At 33.1% G+C, this 21,024-nt stretch overlaps 1 long non-coding RNA gene across 1 annotated transcript in view; it reads right to left on the bottom strand.

The window, feature by feature from the left end:
• LOC118152886 (uncharacterized) overlaps positions 1-13,585 on the bottom strand; it is an 82,232-nt gene extending 68,647 nt beyond the window's left edge. Inside the window, exons 1-2 of the long non-coding RNA XR_008480698.2 lie at positions 13,528-13,585; positions 5,708-5,859 (exon numbers count right to left, since the gene is read on the bottom strand). This is a non-coding gene — a long non-coding RNA (uncharacterized LOC118152886). The remainder of the gene's footprint in view (positions 1-5,707; positions 5,860-13,527) is intronic.
• Between the last annotated feature and the right edge of the window lie 7,439 nt (positions 13,586-21,024).

The raw sequence follows: 21,024 nt of genomic DNA, 5'->3' as shown, positions 1-21,024 counted from the left end.
GATTCATCCATGTCCCTCAGAAGACAGGAACTCATCCTTTTTTATGGCTGCATACTATTCCATGATGTATATGTACCACATTTCCTTTATCCCGTCTATCAGTGATGGACATTTGGGTTGGTTTCAGGTCTTTCCTATTGTAAACAGTTCTGTAATGAATATACATGTGCATGTGTCTTTATAATAAAATGAACTACAATCCTCAGAGTGTATACCTAGTAATAGGATTGCTGGGTGAAATGGTATTTCCATTATAGATCCTTGAGGATCTAGAAATTGTCTTCCACAATGGTTGAACTAATTTACACTCCCACCAACAGTGTAAAAGTGTTCCTATTTCTTTACATCCTCTCCAGCATCTGTTGTCTCCAGATTTTTAAATGATTGCCATTCTACCTGGCCTGAGATGGTATGTCAATGTAGTTTTGATTTGCATTTTTCTAATGATCAGTGAGAAGCATTTTTTCAAATGTTTCTTGGCTGCGTAAATGTCTTCTGTTGAAAAGCGTCTGTTCATATCCTTCACCCACTTTTTGATGGGGTTGTTTTTCTCTTGTAAATTTGTTTTAGTTCTTAGTAGATTCTGGATATTAGCCCTCCATCAGATGTGTAGATTGCAAACAAAAAAATTCCCTCTTTTGGTTGCCAGTTCACTCTAATAATTGTTTCTTTTGCTGTGCAGAAACTCTTAAGTTTAATTAGATACCATTTGTCTATTTTGGCTTTTGCTGCCATTGTTTTTTGTGTTGTAGTCATGAAGTCCTTGCCTATGCCTATGTCCTGAATGGTTTTGTCTAGGTTTTCTTCTATGGTTTTTATGGTGTTAGGTCTTATGTTTAAATTTTAAATCCATCTGGAGTTCATTTTAATGTAAGGTGTAAGGAAGGGGTCCAGTTCAGCTTTCTGCACATGGCTAGCCAGTTTTTTCAACACCATTTATTGAACAGGGAGTCCTTTCTGCATTGTTTTTGTCAGGTTTGTCAAAGATCAGATGGTTGTAGATGCATGGTGCTATTTCCAATAATAACAGATGCCTTTTCTCTGTTCCATTGGTTATATCTCTGTTTTGGTACCAGTACAATGCTGTTTTGACTACTGTGGCCTTGTAGTATAGTTTGAAGTCAGGTAGCATAATGCTTCCAGCTTTGTTCTTTTTTCTTAGGATTGTCTTGTCTATGCAGGCTCTTTTGTGGTTCCATATGAAATTTCAGGTGTTTTTACTTTTTTGAGTTCTATGAAGATCAATGCTCAAGAAAATAAGAGAAGACACAAACAGATGGAAAAATATTCCATGCTCATGGTTAGGAGGAATCAACATCATGAAAACGGCCATACTGCCCAAAGTAATTTATAGATTCAATGCTATCACCATTAGGTTATCATTGACCTTCTTCAAAACATGCTCGACTTAAATAGCCATCATCTTTAACTTGTTTGAAAAGTAGTTAGCAGTGTGCTGGGACACCTTTTCAAGGTAAAGAAAAATAAATTATTGCAATTTTTACTTTATACACCAAAGTAATGCCAAAATTGGTGAGACTTTTGAATCCTGGAGGCAGTATATTGCACATCTAAGAATAATATTCTGGATCATATTTGGGGCGACACAAAAAATGTCCCTCCTTTTGAGTGGAGCCCTGCTCTGCAACAAATCTGGTGGCCAGGGAAACGACCCTTAAACATTCCGTTGGAGGTATTGGTGGTTGCAGGGAAAAAAAGGGGGATGTACAAGTCCCAGGAGAGCCACAATGCAAGCTGATGATTATATAGCACATTCTTGCCCCTCTAGCAAAAAATTAAAAGCCTTTTAAGAAACAGCTACTAAGCCCTGGTATAAACAAAAAGTCTCCTTATAGGACATCAAGTGCCCATGCAGCTGGTGCTATAAATTATGATCTATGGACTGTCAGATTCATTGAGTAATAAGATCTAGGTGGACAATAACAATCCATAGTATGCTGGAGTTGGCTTATCCAGCATCAAGCAAAGTAAGAACTGAGGGAAACAAAAATTACATATCCAGGAAGCCCAGTGATTCATGCCATATTCCATTGTTGTATCAAAGGCCTTCACTCAGCTCATACCTTTAACTATATTGCAGATCCTACCTCAACAGCTGAAGAAAGAGGAAAATGCCTGTGCCTAGTCTATGAATTAGTTGGCTTACATAGGAACTGCACTAAAGCTTTAATCAGAAATAATGTTGAAAGATATTAACAAGAGAAAATTTTCCTGATGGCCGTATCTTCAGAGAGTATACCTATTCATCCAGTTTTTGTGGGCCGTGTTTATAATATATGAACTCATAAACAGAGATAAATTCTTTAGCAAGTTGATCAGGGATCGGGAAGAGAAAAAAATGGAAAATTCGATATAAAGTTAAAGCTAGATGTATATGGATATACAGCATATGAACTAACCAACCGAATTAACAAATGATTACACCAGTTGATAACAGACTGTCATGTTCTGGCATGATTTACATGTGAAGAAAGTGGCCACAGTAGCAGAAGCAGGGGACTCACACTGATGCAAATTCATATCCCTTGTTACCAAGATAAGGCCTTCTACTGCTACTTCTAGATCTCTATTCTCCTAGCAACAGACACCAACACTATGCTTATGATGTGCCTCAACGTCTTGAGGAGGTCAGCGGTCCTCTTGATTTCAGTTTGACTACATTGGAACTCTTCAGTCTCCTGGAAACACTTGGTGTTTGTTTTGTTTAGAAAATTATTCTGCCTCAGGGCCTCAGCTGGCACTACCATCTAATGTTTTACAGAGAATTTGAACCATTACAATTGAATCCTACTTAACATCCTATTGGGCTAGCAAATGTACTTTATAGTAAATGGGATGCAGAAGTAAGCTTGTAAAATACTAGTCACTTCATGATATAACTTCTGGACTATCCAGACTATTCTGGCCTGATAGTTCATAGGGAAGATCTATTGAAAGCAGAACAGAAGTTCCAGTTCAAAGGCAATACTCTCCTGGTATGTAGTTCTGTCCTTTAGAATGCAGCATACTCAACAAATCAGAAAATTCTATATGTTGATGTTTTCCTAGTAAAAAATATATGCATACATGTCAAAAATGTACATATGTAAGTATATATGTGTAAGAAGTATATTCATATAGAAGAATTGAGGTGCTCAAGGTTCTAAATACAATAGGCTCAATATGAGATATATACTCTGTCATTAAATAAATGCTTTATTATTTATCTGAATCAATTTATTGTCCAAGTCAGGTTTTTCTGCATATCTGTAAAACAAGTCATTGTCCAAATAACTTTTTTCTGCTGCATTCCCAAATGATTCTCAAGAATAAACACTTCCTAGCTCCAAGGGGATGTTGTCTAATGGGAGACTTGTAATTTCTCAACTCCTCATTATGTCTGCCTAGGGATATAAGTGTGTTTCTCTCATATATCATAAAAATCATAACTGTAAAAATCTTGTGTCTGCAATTTGCCTTGAAAATATGATATAGTGGTATAATGCAGGGCATATAATCAGAACAGTGATTGGTCCAAATATGATTACATAGAGTTTAAAAATCAAAGCTCACAATACAGACTTCCTGTTTGGCATCTTATTTAGCTATTTTTCAATATTAGAAACATTTTAGGTATCCCAAAAGTCTAAATTCAATCATTAAAGCAGATATATATTGAATGCCTACTATGTTCTTAGCATTATATAAACATAATTCTGACTTATAGCCAATAGAAAAGTGTATACTTATTCTACTGTAATTTCTAAATAGTGTTAATAGTAAATGTTCCATTTTGTAACTAGTTCAGAGGGAAAAAAATCATTAAATTTAGAGAATGAATTTTCTAGGGCCCAGTAGAGGACATCTAAATTTAAAATTAAAATTATCTTCAAAATGACCATATTCAGTTTTTTAACTTTATAAGTTACATTTTATTTTGCTTCCCAGAGTCTTTCAATAGTCTACAACATAGAGTTTTCTTTTAGAGTCAATGATTACTTCCTCTGCTCTTATTAAACTAAAGCAAAAGTACCCACTTATATTTGTTCTTTTTGCTTCAACGGGCTACTGCCCAGGGCCTCTTTATTCTCCAAAGATTATTCCATTTTTACTATAGTGACTTGTTCAAAATAAATCATTCATAAGAATCACTTTATTTCCTTTTCAGGCAATAAGGTAGAAATTTCACTAGAGTAGACAAAATCACTTTTTTTCCTGATTCCTTAAATTCAAATGCTAGGCTCCATAGGTTCCTCTATCACAGAATCATTGGTTTAGAAAGGATGCTTTCTTTGGCGTGGCACTAAGCACGGAAATAAAGTCTTTCTATGGGGTTGTCATGGTAACATGCATGCATCACCTGTCCTGCTCACATTTAAAATTTGTACCCTGATATCTTCCATATAAATATTTGTTTTAAAAACTTCAAATAACCTGTACTACATTTTGGTATATTTTAATGAAGTTCATATTGCAATTAAATTTAATTATTAAATTAACTATTTATAAATATGTATGCATAAATATACTGTGCTTATAGAAACAGGTGTAAAAAATGTTAGCGATTTATAGCACTGTGTAATTTGGCAATAGGCAAAATTCTAAAACTATGTATGGTTGATCAGTTTAATTTACTCCTTTTATGGTAAATTTATTCACATAAAGTTCGTAGAAACAGTGAGTTATGCTGAAAGAGCTTGCTTAAGAGTGAATCAGGGCAATCTTGTTGTTACTGCTACAGCTGCTTCTACTTCAATCACACATTATACTATAAATATACAGTTTAATGAATGGTTATTGTGTGTCATGTCCTATCCTAAGCACTTAACATACTTGTGCTTGTTTTATCATTAACAAGATCACTCGAATTTACAAAGAAAAATATATTTTATAAAGAAAAAAATATGGAGGCTTAAATGTTTAAGCTCCTGCCCAATGTCACACTGAAAATCTGGAATTCAAAAATAGCCTTAACTGCAAAAACTATATTTTCAACTTTGTGCTATACTTCCTTTTCGAAAAAATTATTATAGAAACTCATTGGAAAAAAAATGCAAGAATTGAGTTAGGCACCAGGAAGTGCAGACCTCTCAGAAATGCTGTTAAAAAAAATGGTGTGAAAGAAAATGCCACATCCAATTCAAGAAGCTGTACCCAGAGTATTTAATCGGGTCTTATTTTTAATTAACTACTTGTAAGCATTGTGATAAACAATTACAGAGTAGCAGTAAAACTGTATACTGGGAACTGTTCTGTGCTAAATAACATTATGTTAGTGTCTCCTTGAAAACAATATATAATTATGCCCAGCATTCAAAAAGTATATGTGTTATAAAGCCATCTTGTACCTGAAACTCATTCTGCCACAATCTGACCCTTTCAGTCAAAAGAGACTTTTTGCCCTGCTTCATCTCTCTCTGAAAGATTTATCACCTTCTAACATACATATTTCCTGCAGCAAATACTGCCATGTTCTGTCCAATCCCACTTTAGGACAAATATATCCACTAGCTGCTAGAAAATTTTGCCACAGATGGATTATAGTTTCAAAACTCAATTGGAATTGCTTTGGTCAAAGGGATAGACCTAGCCCAAAGTTGCATTTTCACCCTGCAGTGAACCAGTTTTCCATGATGCAGAAATTCAAAGCAGCAGCCTTGCTTTAATTTGGGACAACCTATAAAGGCCACCATAGCTCCCAAGCTACCTGTATGATTCTGTAATGTCTCATGTGCAATCACGTTACTGGTTAGCTTCTTGCTCTTCCCAATCCAGTCTCCTTCACTTCCTCAAAGATTATCTTCCAGAGACTTCTCAGTAAACTTCTTCATGGAATACTTAATCTTAGTATGGGAATTTCTTCAATTAATGTAGACATGGAGAAGAAAAAATATAATCAGCTATTATTCCTAATTTATGTCTTTTATATTCAGTCTGAGAGTAAATATTTCTGTTTTCCCACTTTTCACTAGGTTTGATATTGTTATATATATATATATATTTATTTATTTATTTTATGATACTAAGAATACGTTGATGGGTGCAGTACCTCATGCCTGTAATCTCAGCACTTTGGGAGGCCAAGGCTGGTGGATCATGAGGTCAGGAGTTCAAGATCAGCCTGGCCAGCATGGAAAACCCTTCTATACTAAAAATACAAAAAATAGCCAGGCATGATGGCACACACCTGTAACCCCAGCTATGCAAAGTGAAATGAGCCAGGCAGAGAAGCACAAATACTGCCTTATTTCACTCATTTGTCAAATTATAAAAAGATAATCTGGTAGTTAGTAGACAGTAGTACAGAGGTTCCATTAGCTGGGGTGGGTTGGGCTTAGGAGTTAGAGAGATATTTATCAAAGGATACAAATTTTCAGTTAAAATATATTATTAAATAGAGTCACTCAGTTGTCCAGTGGATCTCTTGATCTTATTTTTCTAACTGAAAATTTGTATTCTTGAAAAATGAAAAAAAAAGAAAGAGACAATATCAATGAATAAATATGTAATGTTAATGTTTCACCCAAAATTACCTTAAGTCCTGTGATTTCATGGGCCCTACTGTCCTAATTTATCTCTTATCCAAAGTAGATTTTGTGTTAAGCTTCCATTATTTAAAGTTCTTATGATGAAAAGATGTTCAATTATCCTAGAATTGCATTTGTCCTACTCTAAACATCTAATTATCAGTGCCAGCAAAGGCAACCAAATTGTAAACTTTGACACCAAAAGCTCAATTAAAAGAATTTAATAGGCCCCATTTCAATAGTTCATATTACATTTATATTACCATGTAGAATTGGTTTCACATGTTCTAGTTTTCCCAATGCATTATGTTTATCACTATTATTTTTTGTACTTTTACAAATAATATCTAAACATTTGGTCCTAAATACAGAAAAATATATACATAAAATTAACAAAATAATAGTAATTTATAACTGTAAATGTTTTTGAGAGATCTAAATTATTACCTATGCTAAATTATGCCATGCTTTATTTTTAGTTCTGTGTTAATTTTATAGTAACCACAGAGAAGAAACATAGATGTACCTATGGTTAATTTTATAAGAGATAAGATGCTTTTCAGGTATGAGACAGTTTTGACAAAATAGCAATCAGTTTTTAATTGGGGTCTTTCATGGACTTTTGTTAAACATGGTGAAAAAATATTTTATGAACCCTTCTCTCAACCCAAATAACAAAGTTAAATTTATTAATAACTGCTGCTGATCGTTATCGGTGGCAGGGCAATACTAGACTTGAAATTAACACCTTAATTTAGGCAGGAAAGAAAATGCTACTTGAAGACTCTGTTTTGTGATATTTCCACAGCATTCTGCTATCGCTTACACAAGGTACTTTGGGTCTTTTCAGAAAATGAAACTTTCTCAATGCTTTCCTGTCAGTGAAATTCAACTGATTTTTCTACAACCTTCACTCAGCAATCTAGAGGTTCCTCACAAAACAAACAAACAAAAAACTTGTCTCACTTTTCACATGTTAGATTTCCACTGTTTCAGGGTAGCTCAGGATACTGCTTGCTTTTGCAGGTTTTTCAGACTTCTCTTTATCAATGTATTTACTTTTTAACACATTTCTGAAGCAAATCAATGACTGTGCCAAGGACTAAAGAAGAATCAGGCCCCTCCCAGGGCCTTAGGCCCAACAAGTCTTTTTGCAAGTCTGCCTTATCTGGTGCTCCAGGAGTCAGAAATACTGATAACTCACTGATGCTTTCCCTCACTTAATGACTTGTTCTTTGCCCAGTATTGCCAGTTTAACAGTCCCCCACTACTTTTAAATCCTTTGCTAGAGGAAGATAGGCACCGAAAGTCCCAGGGATATTTCTTGACCTGATCTTTCTTCTTTCCTAGATTAGATCTCTCTCTCTCCTCCTGTACTCTGCACACTGTAAGTCTTAGCTCTATTGTCTTTCTGCTTTGTAAACTGTTGAGTGTAACTCCGACTAAGGCTCAAATTGATCTTTAGAACTTCTGCCACCTTTGGATCTGAGTTGTCTTCTTCCTAATCTTAAAGAACACAGTTTCAAACACAGTTTTTTTTTAATCAAATCCCCAATCCAACCTGAAGTTTCTGTTTCAATTTCTGCTGGAAAAAGATGAGAATTTCTCAAAACTGTGGGACCACCAAATATGGGTGTCCCAGGAACTGTCATGGTACTGGTAATTGTGGGATTTTGTATGTTGGTAAGTGTATAGATGTCATAGGTGAAACCTAGGTCAAATCCAGTGCAATCTTGGGTCCAGCCAATCTTAGCCAGCTTATTCTACACCCTGGTTTTTCAGGGACTTATCAGTCCCTAGCCTATGCAGCTATTTCATAGTTTCCTTTTGCTAGACATGTAAAACTGCCACCTGAAATTTTCTATTCTCCTGCAACCACCCTGTGTTATTCCCATCTCATGGAGAGTGTGTTAGTTTGATGTAGCCCCACTTGTTTAGTTTTGTTGCTAGTGCTTTTGATGCCATGTCAAAATAAATAAGCAGTGCAAAGACCAATATTGCAAGCTTTCCCACTACATTTTATTTGCATTTAAATATTTAATCTATTTTGAATTAATTTTTGTATGTGATGAAAGGTAAGGGTTCAATTTTATTGTTTTGCATGTGAATGTTCAGTTTTCCCAATCCCATTCATTGAAGACATGTATTATCCTTCTGCACATAATAATAAAAAATATGTATATATGTCCCTCTTTAAATGTTGCTTATACTGATGTTTTGTGGGAATAATATTTAGACTTTGAGTTGATATTCTTTAGAGTAGTTTCGCAGTTAGTTCTAAAGTTGAAAAATGATTTTCCCATATAAAATGCTCACTTTATCCACTTTAAAATTTTTTATTTATTTTATTGGTTTATTTTTAGAAAAAATAACTTTTAAATATAGCAAGTACTTCTTATGTGTTTTGTTTGTTATCCAATTCTTTTATCTCCAAATGACAACTAACCCAACATTTTAAATTGACAGATACTTCATTTTAATTTAAAACTGTGTTGCACACAAAATATTCACATTTATGTATACATATTTTACTTGAAACTTAATGGTATTGATTCTGATTTATTTTGCTTATTTTAATTACTGCATATTACTCTTGAATTACATATCTTTTAATTTTTCACATTTATTTTAAATAGTCTATCTTTACCTATATGATAGCTAGTAAAAAGTATCCTTCTAATATATTTTTTTCAAAACATCTTCAGGTTTAATCCAAAAATAGTTCTATAAAGAGGATGTTTTATTAAGGTTGAATTTATTGACCATTTATTTTAATAAAACATTGAAAAATGCTTTATATTGTTAGCTGCATGTTCTGAAAGAATTTTAGAAAACTGTACCATACTCAAATATTTTAAAATCTCAGTAATATGTTATTCATGATTAAGAGTTCATCTACCTAAGTCCCATTAATGCAGCTTCATTTTGCAAAGAGTGAGATACCAATAGATCAATAAATGTCTTGATTACATGACTTTATTACAAATAAATATGTTAACAGAATATATTGTGGACTGGTCTAGACACATTTACCTTGATGTATTCTCTTTGAGAAAGGGAAAGAGGGAAGATATTTTGAACAGATAGTAATATTTAGTAATCATTTGGCAAAAATTTGCCAGAAGGTATACTGTTTTTTAGTGTACTTCATAAATGTCTAAAACTATATTATTGTTTTTCTTAGTTTTATAAATAATTCAATTAAAAAGTACCAGAACAATGAGTTCAAGCCACCTCTGAATAGTTTCAGAGTTAAAGTTCTTGCAAATATAGGAATGTAGAAAAAATTTTGGATTCTGAATTACATATAATTTCCATTGTCTTATTTAGACCACAAAACAACTTGAAATGAGAACTGATAATTTTATAATATTTGAATATTAAAATTAGCAATAATTCTATCTCCTTGATATTTATCTCTAATTAACATAAGTAGCCAACATTTTATTATCAGATTTCCTTCACAGATCTTCTTACTATTATTTAATTTTGAATAAAAAAGGATTTAGGCCTCTAATATTTTTCACCTGAGTCTACCTTAAAAAATGTTCCTTCCTGCCATTCTGGGTCTTATTGCTTTCTAACATGACTAGCATTGTTTCAATAAATTAATATTCAGTAAAGTAGCTAAGGTTGAAATACGAGTACAGACATTGGATGAAAGTTATTTCTTGGCCGGGCACGGTGGCTCACACCTATAATCCCAGCACTTTGGGAGGACGAGACGGGTGGATCACAAGGTCAAGAGATCGAGACCATCCTGCTCAACAAGGAGAAACCCTGTCTCTACTAAAAATACAAAAATTAGCTGGGCATGGTAGTGCGCGCCTGCAGTCCCAGCTATTCGGGAGGCTGAGGCAGGAGAATTGCTTGAACCCAGGAGGCAGAGGTTGTGATGAGCCGAGATCGTGCCATTGCACTCCAGTCTGGGTAACAACAGTGAAACTCCCTCTCAAAAAAAAAAAAAAGTTATTTCTTATTTTGAATTATTAACTAACTGATTACCTATTAAGCCTGTGGCTCTAGATCACAAAAGATAAGAGGAGACACTTTGAGGTCAGAGTATCTGGGTTTAAATCTCAGCTTTTTAGGTACTAGTTGTTGACAGTCAGCATGTTCTCCAACTTTTCTAAATGTTAATTACTTTTTGTGAATTAGCAGAATAAATATTAACTTCCTTGTGTGGTGTGGCGATTAAATGCGAACATATGTGGTGTGCATTCCACATAATTAGAAATGAGTAAATTTGAGCCATGACTAGTAGTAAATAGGTACCATAATCTTAAGTGTGCAATGATGCAGAGGCAGCATCACTCTCTACTTTTCCCAAAGCAGAGCAAAACAGTATTCAAATAAGGTTGCTGATTGAATAGAGTTGCAAAATTTGAGCAAAACAGTGTGTGTGTGTGTGTGTGTGTGTGTGTGTGTGTGTGTGTGTATCTCAAGGAACAAAAAACCCACCAAAATTAAGAGATTCAGAAAAAAAAAAGATTCCGAATATATATCAAAAATGCTTCCACAAATTTGTGTGTCAACATATCTTCAGTCACTGTGACATTTAAAAATCTAAAACAACTATTTAGAAACAGAAGGTGAAAAGACTGGAGTCATTTGATGTTTAAAGCAAATAAATCATATCTGAATATTGCATCTTGGTCAGCCTCAATGGTTCACATCTTCTAGCCCAGCAATTTGGGAAGCTGAGACAGGAGGATCCCTTGAGGCCCAGAGTTTGAGACCAGGCCAGGCAATTCATGAAACCCTGTTTCAATAGAAAATTAAAAAAAAAAAAATTCTGTGATGGAGCACATCTGTATTCCCAGCTTCTTGAGAGGCTGAGGTAGGAGAATTGCTTGAGCCCAGGACATCAAGGCTACAGTGATCCATGATCCTCTCATTGCACTCTAACCTGGGCAACAGAGTGAGACCTTGGATCAAAATGAATAAATAAATAAACTTCACATGTATTCATTTTCTGTCACTTCTAATAAATTTAGAAATGTATTGTACAATGTGCAATTTGAACAATTTTAAGTTATAGATTTAGATTTATTGGAATCCTCCCAGAGATATTTCATTAGGTATTGCTCTGGTTGTCCCCCAAATATCGGCATTTTAATATCTTAACAAAATAACTTTTTAGAATTCAATCATCTATAAATAAAACTTATTCTATAAATCACCTATAAGTAAAATTCTCTATAAATAAAACTTACTGTTAAACTTGGTTTTCTTAGGTGTACAGAGGCAGAGGGTTAAAGATAGTGAGGTAATGAGGTTTATTTAATTAAGTACGGAGTAAAGTTACCCCAGTTACTTTTAGTGTCTGCACTTTATTAAAATTTCTACTGGATTTCCAACTACCCTTTTTGAGTCATTTATTAGGACTTCTACAAAGTAAAGTGCTCAAATCCACATTGAATCACAAACAAACTGTAGCTTGACTATCTGAAAATATGTGTGATGTTTTTATTTATTTTCATCTTCCTATTTAAAAACTAAATAAAAATACAATAGTAAAAAAATACAATCATGCAAACATGAGGCGGTAAACATACTCAAGTAAAACCGCCTGGAATATATAAAACTAATCTCTAGTTCTAAAAAAAAACCTAGAAAACCATTTTATGTTGACTATTATTATAGGTTAAATAAATGTCTTTCTCCATATTCCTTCTAAGCTAATGAAAAATTGGGAAGAAGCCTAGAAGCATCAGGTGGTACAAAGTCAGGAGGATAACAATGCTCTGTGCGATCAAGCTCAATTACAGAGAAGCAGCAAGGAGCTTTGCAGAGAGAACTTAGGTGAAAGATAAAAGATTCCAGACAGCTAAGCATGAAGGTTGGTAAAAAGGGCATCAGCAGGAGGGAAAATGTCACTGCTCCAAACAGTGGCTTACCTAATGCTTAGGCAATAAACAAGTTAGTTTAGTCAGAAATTGCAGCAATGGAAGGAACAAAGAATAAATATCCTTCTTGTGGTAAAATCTGTGAAAATGTATCAACAAGCTACATATATCTATGTGTGTGTGTGTGTGTGTGTCTGTGTATATATATGTATATACAGTTATATGTGGTGGCTTATATATTTTACATATGTGTATATGTATAATATTTATATTTTACATATACGTATATGTAAAATATATAAACCACCATATATAAATGTACATAATTTTTTAAATTAGAAAGAAAATTACAGAAAATACTTCTATTCACATCCCTAGAATAACATATACATGTTATTGTTATGTATTAAATCATAATCATCATCAAAACGATATGTAATGATTATCTTCCTAGTATTTTAATTCCTTCAAAGATAAGTTTATTATGAATACATTGAGTGTGATTGTTACATAACTTTATAGTATATTATGAATTGTCCAGGACTACATGGCCTTTTTACATTGAAAGTCTTGATATGTAAAACTTAGGTATATTTTCTGCAACAAACATCCATGTTCTCTCTCATTTGTGAGATCTAAGTTAAACAACTAACCTAATAGAGAGTAGAAATGTGGTTATCAGAGGCTGGGAAAGGCAGGGGGTGCTGGTGGGGAATTTGGGGATGGTTAATGGGTATCAAAAAGATAGAAAAAATGAATAAGACCTACTATTTTACAGCATCACAGTGTGGGTACAGTCAATAATGTAATCCTAAATTTTTTTAATTACTTAAAGAGTGTAATTGGATTGTCTGTAACTCAAAGGATAAATACTTGAGGGGATAAATAACTCATTCTCCATGATGTGCTTATTTCACATTGCGTTACTGTATCAAAACATCTCATATACCTCATATATGTATGTATATGTGTATAAAATGTTGTGGGTACATAGTAGATGTGTATGAGTATGTATGTATATGTATGTTCATACACACCTACTATGTACCCATAAAATTTTTTAAATTAAATTAAAAATTCCCTTATTAAAATTTCTCAAAGCTTTATTAACCCAATACTATTAATTGTTATTCAGATTAACTGGGAATTACCTTCCCTGTGGACACAAAGTGATTCTAGTCACGACTTACAGGTTTCGGTGTGGATACCTGGCAGAAATGGAAAGTAGAATGTACATAATATGTATTACTCTGTTAGTTTAAAGAATATAAATAATTATAATTTTAATCTTATAGCTTATATCATTCTTTACTGTATTTCTACTATTAATTATATTGCTATTATTTCCACTGTAATCTTAGTTTTATTTTTACTTTAAGTATTTTGTTATTTGAAATTAGAACATACTGCTTGTCTGTGTTTTCAACCTAAGTAAAAATAAAAATGGTGTGATTTAAACAATAGAATGGAAAAAAGTTATTACTGAGGGAACAATCATAATGTAAACAAAACACAATATAAGTGTGAATAAGTATTAAAAGTCAAGTCTAACTGAAACACAGGAAAATCAGAGGAAGACTCATATAATTTGAGACTATTGTAAAGGCAAACTTGAAGCGAGTTTTAGATAGCAATAAATTAAAAAAGAAACTTAACTAGAGAAATTAATCACAGCCTAAAAGATGAACTTTTTATCAAAAGGGATTTGTATTTATAAAAGCTCAAGCAAAATGTAGATGTGTGCAAATCCATACAAAGTTTCTGTAGATTTTCTACATCTCAACGAAATCAAATATAATAAAAGTATTTTCTATGCTGTTTTTCTTATTGTATTATAAACCACTTTTTGTTTGAAAATAGCAGTCATACTATTATTTGCCTTAAGTTTGCATTTAATTATTAAAATTAAAATTACTTTTGAAATAAAATTATAAAGCAAACAAAAATATTTTTATTTTTATTCATATTTTTTTTATAAAAAATTGTTTCTATTGTTTGGTTAATATGTTGACCAGAAATACACTTTGATTCTGTTTATTACTATTTAGTGATCCCAATCACAATCATGGCCAAATGATGATTCTTTTGTTTTATGATTCTTCACTTGTTTTTTACTTTATTCAAAGACCATTTCACTCTATTTCTTTAGGGTTTTTAAAATTTTGACATAATAGTTTATAAAAAAGAACTAATTTAGACTGGTTCAAATAATGAACATTGGTATAAATATACATATGATGAAAGACATAAAGCCAAGAAAATTAAATAAAAAATGTTAAGTCAGAGGACTTACACCTAGGACCACTGGCAATGTTAACAACCTGAAAAGGAATCACTATACTGTTAATCTTGATTCAATTAGTCTCCATATACTTGTTATTTTCTGCTTCTCTCCTGCCTGCATCTTTTATCATTTACTTGTCGCCTCAGTCTCTATGGCTTTTGTTTGCGTAGTATTCTCTTCTTTCTAGACATAGACCTTCAGGAACCCTACTCAATTTCATGAACCTTCAATTAACTTTCTGTTTCTGACAAGTCGTATTATCTTTGTATTTTCCCAAATTGCAATTTAAATGTATTATTATAGGAATGTAAATATTATTACTCTTTACACAGAATTTTTTTTCTAAAAAGGTTTATTCACAACTTAAAATTTTAATCACTGCAGGAATACTAACTGACTGCTTGCAGTGGAGCTAACAGCACCTAGACTGTTCATGCCTCAGGAAGAGCAATGGTGATGCTGAGAGTTTCCTGCCGAATTGTGGAGACTGCACTGTGATGGCAGGTATGAAGCACTGCAGCTAGCTCCCTATCAATCATCTTTCCCCTCTGAAACTAAGGATGAATCTATATGAAATTATATCAAGAAAATGCCTTTATTAAAAGACCAATACAAAATGCACATATCATTAGCATCATTAAGTTTTTTATTTTATTTCCTTATTTTTATATTTATTTTCTTTTGTTCTATTTTTTATTTTTTAATATTTTATTTTATATTTTGTTTGGTGATCATTCTTCAGCAGTTAGAATATTTTATGATTTTTGTATTGTATGATGAATTAATATATGTATATATTTTTCCTAAAACTTGATTTAAAAATTTTTTTTTCTGACATGTGTCTAATTTCATATTCCTTTTTTTAAAGGCCTTACTGGACATGTTAAATTTATATGATCCTCATTATTAGAATCTTTTTCATTTTCTAGTTTTAAATTTCTCATTTTATCTGCATGCATAAACAATTATTTACTAGTTGTGTATTTTTCGTTTTACATTGTAGTACTAATATATGCCTTGTTTAAAAAACATTTTATCTCCATTGTTTATAAACTTTATTTTATATCTGCTAAAGTTAACTTTTCATTCATTTTTAATGTCTTCTCATAATCTTTTATGTTCTTCATTTAGTTTTATATTCTTAATAAATTTCCTTATTTTATGCTTTTCTTTCTTTTTCTCTTCTTGAATGTGATTTCTTATATTTTATACTGATAAGTAAAAGCATGTCTACCATAAAAATATAAAAGACAGTCTGAAATTCAATTAAGTTATAATCAAAATCCCAAGTTTTGTGTACATGAGCAATATGTTTCAAAAATGCATGTGTAAAGATAAAAGGAACACAAATTACAGAATAATTTGAGTAAGAAATGTAAGTATGGGCATTCACACAAATAGCAAGAAATATATTAAAACATTAGATAAAGCATTGGATATCTTGATAACTCTTAAAGATCATGACAGTGAGCTTGGGGTTTATCTCAGTTGTCATGAGACAACTTTGCAAAGGTTTTTGTAAATGAATCACATGATCTGCATGGCATAAAAAATATTACTCTGGTATCAGGATGATGCTGGCCTCATGGAATAAGTTAGGAAGAAATTCCTCCTCCTCAGTTCTTTGGATTATTTTCAGTTGGAATGGTACCAGCTCTTCTTTTTATTTGGTAGGCTATTTATTACTGATTCAAACTCAGAGCTTGTTATCGGTCTGTTCAGAGATTCAATTTCTCATTAGTTCCATCTTGGGAGAACATATGTGTCCAACAATTTACTCATTTCTTCTAGATTTTACAATTCATATGCATAGAGGTGTTCATAATATTTTCTGATCATTATTTGTATTTCTGTGAGATCAGTGGTAATATCTCCCAGTTGTTTCTGATTGTGTTTCTTTGGATCACATCTCTTTTCTTCTTTATTAGTTTAGCTAGAAGTTTATCTAACTTGTTAATTAAAAAAAACAGTTCCTTGATTTATTCCTCTTTTGAATGGTTTTTCATGTGTCCGTCTCCTTCAGTTCAGCTCTGATTTTGACTATTTTCTGATAGAGGTACAACAACAACAAAAAACTTCAGGCCAATTTTGCATTGATAACCACCAATGCAAAAGCCCTCAAAAAAAAATGATGGCAAGCAGAATCCAGCAAAAGAGCAAAAAGCTTATCCACTATGATAAAGTAGGCTTTATTAAGTAGTATGCAAGGTTGGTTCGACATAAATCAATATATGTAATTCATCACATAAACAGAACTAAAGAAAAAATCGCATTATCTCAATAGATTCAGAAAAGGCATTTGATAAAATTTAACACCCATTCATGTTAAAAAACTAGGTATTGAAAGAACATACTTCAAAATAATAAGAGGCATCTATGACAAACCCACAGCCCACGTCATACTGAATGGGTAAAAGCTCAAACCCTCTCTTGAAAACTGGCACAAAATAAGGATGCCCTCTCCCACCACTCCTATTCAACATAGTATTGGAAGTCCTGGCCAGAGCAATTAGGCAAGGCAAAGTAATAAAAAGTATCCACATAGGAAGAGAGGAAGTCAAATTATCCCTGTTTGAAGATGACATGATTCTATATCTAGAAAATCCCATAGCCTCAGCCCAAATGCTCCTTAAGTTGATAAAGAACTTCAGCAAAGTCTCAGGATACAAAATCAATGTACAAAAATTATTATCACTCCTATACACCAACAGCAGCCAAGTCAAGAGCCAAATCATGAACACAACCCCAGTCACAATTGCCATGAAATAAAATACCTAGAAACGCAGCTAACAAGAGCGGTAAAAAATCTCTACAGGTCAGACTATGAAACACTGCTCAAAGGAATCAGAGATAACACAAATACACACACAGAAAAATTTCACGCTCATGGATAAGAAGAATCAATATAATTAAAATGGACATAAAGCCCAAACAATTTATAGATTCAATGCTGTTCATATTAAACTATCATTCAGAGTCTTCACAGATGTAGAAAATCTATTTTAAAATATGTATGGAACCAAATAAGAGCCTGAATAGCCCACGGAATCCCAAGCAAACAAAACAAAGCTGGGGGTATTCATGCTACTCAATTTCAAACTATGCTATAGGGCTACAGTAACCAAGACAGCATTGTACCAGCCCTAAAACAGAAACATGGAACAATGGGACAGAATAAAGAACCCATAAATAAGGTCACACACCTAGAATGATTTAATCGTTGACCAAGTTGACTGAAATAAGCAACGGGGAATGGACTCGCTGCTCAGTAAATGGTGCTGGAATAACTAGGTAGTCATATGAAGCAGATTGAAACAGATCCCTTTCCTGCATCATATACAAAAATTAAGTCATGATGGATTAAAGACTTAAACATAAACTCCAAAATTATATAAACTTTGGAAGACAACCTAGGCAATGCTATTCTGGACATAGGAATGGGCAACAATTTCATGATGAAGTTGTCAAAAGCATGAAAGTCTAATATACAACATCTGTAAGAAGCTTAAACAAATTTACAAGGAAAAAAGATAATAACCTTAAAAAGTGGGCAAAGGGCTGGGCAAAATGGCTCATGCCTGTAATCCAAGGCAGGCAGATCACCTGAGGTCAGGAGATCAAGACCATCCTGGCCTGCATTGAGAAATCCCCTCTCTGCTAAAAGTACAAAAATTAGACGGGATTGGTGGTGGGCCCTTTAATCCCAGCTGCTGGGGAGGCTGTGGCAGGAGAATCACTTGAACCCATAGAAATGCATCTATGGGTTGCAGTGAGCTAAGACTGCACCAATGTACTCAAGCCTGGATGACAACAGTGAGACTCTATATTATTAATTAATTAATTAAAGGGGACAAAGGAGCAAAAGACTCAGAAACTTGTTCATAAAAGACATACATACAGCCAAGCGTCATAAGAAAAACAGCTCAACATCACTGATCACTTAAAGAAATGTAAATCAAAACCACAATGATATACCATAGTATTCACAATAACAAAGACATGGAATCAACCTAAATGCCCATCAATGGTAGACTGGAGAAAGCAAATGTAATATACACATCATGGAATACTATGCAACCATAAAAAAGGATGAGAGTATGGCCTATGCAGGAACATGGATGAAATCAAAGGCCATTATAATTAGGAAACTAATGTAGTAACAGAAAACTACATACCACATGTTATAATTATAAGTGGGAGCTAAATGATGAGAACATATGAACACATAGAGAGGAAGAACGCACAGGCAGCCTATCAGAGGGTGTAGGGTGGGAGGAGGGAGAAGATACGGACAAATAACTAATGGGTACTAGGCTTAACACGGAGTAATTAAATAATCTGCACAACAAACCCCCATGACACAGTGTACCTATATAACAAACCTGAACATGTACCCCTGACCTTAAAATAAATAATAAAATAAAAATAAAAATGTTACCCTGGTTGGAGAATCAACAACTAGGGCAAAGTGTGGCATCAGGGAGACTAGTATAGAGAACATTGCAGTAGTCAATCAGAGAGAATAACACAGCTTGACTAAGTGGTGGAGATAATAAGTATCAGATTTAGGACAAATTTTTAAAGAAGGGCCAATTAAACTTATTAATGTAAATTAACTGCATATAGATTGTGAGAAAAAATTAAATTTTGTTTAGAGCCTCAGCAATTGGAGGAATCATAGTGAATATATTCATTTGATGTAAATTTGCAAAGGAGTAACTTTGAGACAGAAGAATCAAGGATTTATTCTTAAAGGAATTATATTTGAAATGCCTGTTAGACATCCAAGTGGAGATGTTACGAAGACAGCTGAGTGTATGAGTCTACACTCAAAGTCTGAGATAAGAATTTAAAATGATCAGCATGGTATGGTACTGAAAATCATAAGTCAGCTGTGTAGTTAGAGAATAAAAGAGAAATTACTCCAATATTTAGATAGAAAAGGATAAGAGTATGCTTTGAAATAAGAACTGCTGGTGAATTACAAGAATAACCTACAGAGTTAAAGTATGTTTAAAAGAGAAAAAAAAATCAACATTATTGAATACTGCTCAGATATGAAGTAAAATGAAGCTGGGCTTGTTTATTAGCATGACAAAATTTAGACTTCCAGTGATGATGGTAAGTATTATTTAAGAAGGGTGGGTTTTAGAGTCTGCTGACAAAAGGAAAGAAAAAACACACAGAAGCACAGACCCTAAATACAAGTAATTAGCTCAAAACATTTTGCTACAAAAGGGAATTTAGAAATATAGTGATAACTGAAAGAAAACACATGATCAAGGAAAAAATTAATTTAATAAAGTTTTTGTACTGATAGTAATAGTCCAGTAGAATGGTAACATTGATAGAGAGAAAACAAAGAAGATAAAAGGGGCAACTTCAGGAGTGACCCTAGAGAAGAAAGGTCACTCCTAGAGAAGGAGGTTCACTCCTGAAGTTTATCCTTTTATCTTCTTTGGCGCTGAGGAGGGAATAGGATTTAGTGCCCTAGAGAAATTGTTGATATTATATGGGAACACAGATAGGACATTGATTAAAACAAGATTAAAAAAAAAAACCATAAAGGGATAGATGCTGGTGGGTAAGGTAGGCTAATGCATTTTTTGGGAAGTAAATGTAGCAGTTCTCTTCTGGCTTGTTGAATTAATTTTATTGAAATAAGAAGTCAAGTTACTAGCATTCTAAAGGAAGTTTAGAAAGACAAAGATTGCAAACTATGAAAACATTCTTACATACTGACAAAGGTTGGTGAATAAGGATATATAAAAACCTAGTGTAACCAGTGCAAAATCAAAAACATAAAAACATCAGCATAAAATATCAACAGACAATTATAGAAAAGAAACACGAAAGGCAAAGGGAATCTGAAAGCCTGTTTAAAATAAGGGAAATTGAATTTATTGCCAAAATGAGATAAAATTTCACAACCAATATATTGACAAAATTAATTTTCCTTACCAAATATTGTAGAACTTGCTGGAAATCAGCCGTTTTCATACACTGATGAAAAGTATGTCATTTAACTCAATTTAAAGAGCCAGTTTAAACAGTCTTGTGAACATTTCACTCCTAGCCTTATAGGAATTGTTTTAAATCATAAATGTGCTGGATATTGTAATGTTTATATTTAGATATACCATATATATTTATATGTGTAGTAAAAAAATAAAAACACCAAGGAAGATGATATATACCAACTTATGGATAAATCTGGGGAGGGACCAGCTGGGCGTGGTGGCTCACACCTCTTAATTCCAGCACTTTGGGATACCTAGGGAGGAGGATCCCTTGAGGTCAGGAGTTCCAGCCTGGTCAACATGATGAAAACTGTCCCTATAAAAGTAAAAATGTTAGCTGGGCA

The sequence above is a fragment of the Callithrix jacchus genome, chromosome 4 (assembly GCF_049354715.1).
Source record: "Callithrix jacchus isolate 240 chromosome 4, calJac240_pri, whole genome shotgun sequence".
Lineage (NCBI taxonomy): Eukaryota > Metazoa > Chordata > Mammalia > Primates > Cebidae > Callithrix > Callithrix jacchus.
The sequence above is the reverse complement of the archived record's forward strand: the minus strand, read 5'-3'. Positions and strand labels throughout refer to the sequence as shown.